Here is a 6,262-nt window from a genome sequence, read left to right on the forward strand (position 1 = left end):
CCAAATATTCTTTTCGAATCGATCTCCAATTTCAAATACCTACCAAATTCAATTGCTTCGCAAATTAAATTCACATCGATTCGATAAAGTTCTAAGTTCAAATCTCATAATTCAAATCATCGTACGTACAATTTCTAATTCAAATATATTTATTTGAATTATTCCTAATCAAATTTCAAATTCAAATTAATCAATTTGAATTATTACAACCAGTTTGCAAATTCATCGACATATAATTGAATCATCATCTCTCTGATCTCTCTCTGCTCTCTCTTTGATCACCGACCAAATGCACCGACCACCTTATCCCATATCCTGCTCTCTCTCCTCTCCTTTGATATTTCCCGAGTAGCCAAAGTCAAGTTGCCTTCCTCTCCTCCCTTCCTTCACCTGCAAGACTCACTCCACACGCCATACACACACAAGCACAGCACACAAACACAAAGCACACCGAAGCTCCACTAAGCAGCGCGCTGTCAAGTTTGCGCCATCATACACCGTTCTCAGGCCAAACCCGCAGCTCTTCCTGCGTGCCCTTCCGCCGTGCCCGTAGCCGGTAAGCTCCACGCGAGCCCTCCATGCTCGGTCGCCCCTAAAGACGCCACCGTCGTGGATCCGTTGAGCTAACTGCCCCAGCTGGCATCCTCTCTTTGACACCGTGCTGCGCCGGCCCACGCGCTCAGCACACGCCGTGGAGAGTGGCATCTCCACCCACGTGCCGCCTCGGTGAGCATCCCTTGCTCCTTCCAAATATCACCTCTCTATCCTGCGATGCCGCTAACCGAGCCACACGCGTCGTGCTGCCCCCGTTGCACCGCAGTTTTGTCCGCACGTCTTCCGCATTGTTGTATCACATCGCCATGTGCGCTACTGCCCAGCCTATGCCGCCAGCCACCTAGCCGAGGCCGCGCCGTCCCGCGCGCACCACTGCCCGGTCGCGCTCCAACGTGTCGTCTAGGGTCGCTGCTCCGCCTGCGGGCCATCATCGTGCCCTCCCTCACGCCGCGCCACTCGGCCAACACACATCACGTTACATCGTGCCGCTTCACCGGCCTGACCTTCCCTGGCCTCCCGTCGTCCCTGCTTTGGCCGCCGTTGCCCCTCTTCTACTCGGCCGAGAAGGTCGCCGCCACCTGAGTCCAAGCTGCCATCCAGCGGAGCTCCGCTCAGACAGCAAGCCCCGCCGTTAGTCTCCTTCCTCCCCTGGCCGACCACCCTCCGACCACGCCACCATCGTGGATCCGTTGAGCTAACTGCCTAGCTGGCATCCTCTCTTTGATACCGCGTTGCGCCTGCCCATGCGCCCAGCACATGCTGTGGAGAGTATGCTGTGGAGAGTGGCCTCTCCACCCGCGTGTCGCCTCGGTGAGCATCCCTTGCTCCTTCTTCCCGCTATCCCCACTCTATCCTGCGATGCCGCCAACCGAGCCATGCGCGCCGTGCTGCCCCCGTTGCACCGCAGTTTCATCCGCATGTCTCCCGCATTACCGCGTTGCGTCGCCATGTGCCCTACCGCCCAGCCCGTGCCGCCAGCCACCTAGTCGAGGCCGCGTCGTCCCGCGCGCGCCCTTGCCCGGTCGCGCTCCAACATGTCAGCCCGGGCCGCTGCTCCGCCTACGGGCCATCACCGTGCCCTCCCTCGCGCCGCGCCGCTCGGCCAGCACACATCACGCCGCGTCGTGCCGCTTCACCGGCCTGACCTTCCCTAGCCTCCCACCGTCCCTGCTTCGGTTGCCGTTGCCCCTCTTCTACTCGGTCGAGAAGGTCGCTGCCACCTGAGTCCAAGCTGCCATCGAGCGGAGCTCCGCTCGGCCAGCAAGCCCCGCCATCAGTCTCCTTCCTCCGCCGGCCGACCACCCTCCGACCACCTCCCTTCCCTCTGGCGCCGCCTCCCTCTCCTCCGTTCTCTCTCTCTCCGAGAGCTGCCCGCCCACACAGAGCCGACCAGCCTTATTCTCTTCTCCCTCTCTCTAGCAAGTGCGCCTCGCCACCTTCGGTTCATGGTCAACGATCCATGGTGGACCAGCCACCCAAAGCTCCCCCCCCCCACACCCGATCCACGAGCCCATGAGCCGAGTTCACTGCGCAGTACTGCTCCGGTCCACAAACTTGGTCCACGGTGCACCACCCTCATAGCTCACTCTGGTTTACAAATTCGTGCACCAAGTCCACCAAAATAGTGCCACATTTCTTTTTCCAGGATTTCATTTCTAACAAATCTTCCGAGCGTCATATCTCCTCCGTTTCAACTCTGATTTTGACGATTCTTTCGTCGATATTCCTCTAAAATCATAATCTATCTCATGCAATATCTTATAATTTTTGGAGTTCATTTATTTTTTGTTCGGTATTTAATTCTTGTCGTGACGTTTAATCTAGATTTAATTATCATCTTTAGTATATGAAGTTGAGTTAGATAATTCGATAACCATGTTTAGGTTATAATCATAGATTAGTTGCTTATGTTAATCTAACTTAAGTATATGTTTAATCAACATGTTATTTAAAGAAGTTTTTAGAATAAACAAAAGAACTAATCTTTTAATTAAATATTTAGAAGTATATTTTTATTTCATGTTTTAATTCATAGGATTTAACCTGAGTATGATTAATGAAATAAGTTAACCAGTGTAGCTGTTAAATAAATGTTTATCAGTCATTAGATTATGATATAATGTTTTAACGTGGTTAATTAGTTAAATATTCTTTTAATAATTAATTAATTGGTTTTAAAGAATAGCTTCACGTAGTTATTTAATTACATGTATGCTTTTTTTATGGCAATAAAATATAACTTAATTAGTGTGACAATTAAACAACACTAGGTAATTAAGATTAATTACTAGATAAACTTAGTTTAGTGTTATAGATTAGAATATTAATCTCTACACTTAAGCACATATATTCTCCTAGAGTTATACTTAAGTATATATGTATATATGCTCATATACATATAGACGTAAGTATTGCACATACGTTTATGTCGGTACACGTGCACTCACCTATACGTAGAAATCTTAACTGTCGCTTTTCAGCAGTTAAGCTAAAAGACGCCCACCTAATTGTTAATAACTTGTTTAGGTTTTTTCTTAAGTTTATAAAACAATTAGGCTAATAACTTGACCTAGCTTCGCTAGATGTTCTCGCTAGACTTTGTGTGTCAGTTTCGCTTAGCTAAGAGTTGTCATTTGTCTTTCTGCTTGGTTAGCTTTCATTGTTTTTCCTGTCGTTCTTCTTTTTCTTGAGTGTTTTCTTGGTTTTATTCTGGTGTTCCGTTGCTTAGTCATTGTACGCTTTTCGTCATTAATCTGCATAGGCTCGAAGTCAAGGTTATAAGCAAGAACACGAGGAAGGAACTGAAGGCGTAACCCGATGATGACGAAGCCAGGGAACTCGAACGACAAGACCTATCGTGAATTGACCTTCAGGAAGGCAAGTCCTATCTCCTTGATCATATTGAACCTATATTTTCAAATAATGTACATGGTCAACTTAAAACTGGACTTATATCGCATGTGCTATGTATTGCGCTTTTATAAACTGCTTGTAGTAGTTAATCCTATCAACACTTGCCACGCCATAAATGTTATCATCCAAAATACATATCACCCTAGGATTATCTGTTGTTATATATATTACTAACAGACGACGCCTTGATATCTAGTATGCTTAGGATTGAATACATCTTCTTAGAGACGTCGCTATTAAAACACCTCTCCTTAGAGATGAAATTTTCTGTTATCAATGATAACTCATATACCATGAATCCTTGATGGTTGTGAATTCCGTGATAGTTGTGAAATCCTTGATGCCGTGTGGGATGTGGAGGGTGATGTGTAAAAATGGGTAAAAACTGTTTTGGCAGGGGCACGTGGAGTAATACTCTGGATGAGGATGCTCTCGGGGGCTTGAGTTACCTCCGTGATATTCATTGCCGGAAGATATTTTCCTAACCGTTTAAGGACCAAGTTATTGTGCCGTCATGCTTAGCCACCCCGTGCAATCATGCGTCCTGCATGGGCAGGACTTAACTTCTATTTCACCGGCTGAGTTGAGCATCATACTAGGAGGCTGAGAGCAGCAAGCAGTCAAGTGGTCATCTGTCCCTCTATTTGAAGGTTGCTAATACCTACCTAAGCTTAAAAAGGGGACTGACCTTCAGTACATGGACTCTCCTAGGACTGAAAACCCCCTCAGATATAACTTATTGCTGTTTTATGGATTTAGAACTATTTCAAAAGTTTTGTTACCAGTTACCTTGTTTTAAAACTATTTTCAAAGCTTTGTTACCAGGTTATCTTATTTTAAACTATTTCAAAAGCTTTATTACCAAGTTACTTATTTTAAATTGTTTCAAAAACTTTGTTACAGGTTACCTTATTTTAAACTATTTCAAAAGATTAATAATAGAGACTATAAATGAATACTTGCATAAAACCTACTTTACACTTAAAACTATACCGTAAAGGCCAACCTATTTACGCACCTAGAGAAGTCATTACCAACATGAAGAGGCATCAATCAGTTTGGTTTCCAAAGAAAACTTGAAGTCCACAGGTCAACTCGGAAGATTTGGAGACTTGACGCACAATATGAAGTAAATGTTCAAGTAAAAAGCCAAATATACAAAATTAGGCGCATTGATGGTAACATTGATCATCATATACCTAAATCCCCTAATCAAAAGTAAAAGAGATAATGATAGCTAGATTTTTGTTCATACATTTTGTTTTTGCATCTAGTATATTTGTCTTGTCTAGAATTGCATGTGCATATTTTATTTCTTTGCAATGTCTAGTGTAGGATTTTCATATGTTAGGTTGCTTGTGTTTCTCTCTAACCCATGATCAAACTACATAGTTTATTAGTTGTAGGTTCTTGTCATGACACTTGTTTTCAAATCTTTCTTTAGGTATCATGAGCCCAATCTATATGATAAATTCTTCATTGTTATAAATGATAAGTGCATATCTCTCATAAGTATTTGACAATTGTATGCACACATTTAGGAGGGAGCATATCCTGTGTTGTGATTTTTAGACTAACATGTGTTACAAGTGATATTTTTTTTAGTCTCATAGAGTAATCTATAAGTCTCCGGATATATACAATGCTTATTTGTTAATTGATATTTTTGTCAATTTATTTGTTCATTTAAGCTACATCCATACATAATATGGATTAAACTTCCCATCTCTACATATTGTTTAGTTGTGCATATGTTTCACTCTCATCATATGTATACACACATATAGGAAGAGTTTAGATTATATTATGTGAGTTTCATGATTTGTGATCTATGTGTTTTCATTTCAAATGGTATCAATGTAGCTCATTTTAATTACATTCCTACAGTTAGCATGCATACCTACAATTAGTATCATTCCTTTCAATTAGATTTCTTCAAGTGATATCATCTTATTAGCTCATAGTTCATGAACCTTTCCCCCATGCTTTAATGTGTTACCTTAAGTTCAATATATGTTTGCAGCCTTTTTCAGATTATTGACAAAGTGGAAGAATTTTAATGACCAAAGCAATTTCAAGTTATATGATGTAAGATTATTGAAGATTGTTGACAAAGAGAGAAGCATGATGTAAGAAGTGCACACGAAAGAATTACAAGTGATATTAAGGCAAGAAGCACGCAAAGCAAAGAGTTCTTGCATAGGTCAATCAAGAGAGATAGTGGCGATAGAGAAATGAGATATCTCTATGAAAGTCACAACAAAAGGGGGACAAAATGAAGGTAAGAACAAGGTATGACAAAGATGAGATTTTTCCTTTACAATTGATCCATCTTCAATTGGTATCTTTGGTGTACTTTCAATTAATATCATTAGTTTCTTTACAATTGATAACATTGGTTGTTCTTAACATGCATCCAAGCAAAGTGGTGAGCCTATGTTCACTTCATAAATTAGTGTTATTCGTTATTTGTGCGTTTTACATTTAGTATCATTTATGTGTTTTCACTTGTTTTGGTTGTGTTGTCATCAATCACAAAAAGAGGAGGATTGTAGCGAACATGGTCCTTTTAGGCATGTATGTGATTTTGATGATTATGATAACATAGTCAATAAAACTAACATGTTTATCAAGTATATACTTTAGTAGATCTTATGGATGCTATACATGAAGAAGTCACCGAAACCGAACTTAAAAAAGATTGAATTGGACGAGTTCAAATAAAATTATACTCACCGGATGGTCCGGTACTCTGAAAGTTATACACACTATAGTATTTTTTAGCTCAGAGGAA

Source organism: Phragmites australis, chromosome 4 (genome assembly GCF_958298935.1).
Source record: "Phragmites australis chromosome 4, lpPhrAust1.1, whole genome shotgun sequence".
Taxonomy (NCBI): domain Eukaryota; kingdom Viridiplantae; phylum Streptophyta; class Magnoliopsida; order Poales; family Poaceae; genus Phragmites; species Phragmites australis.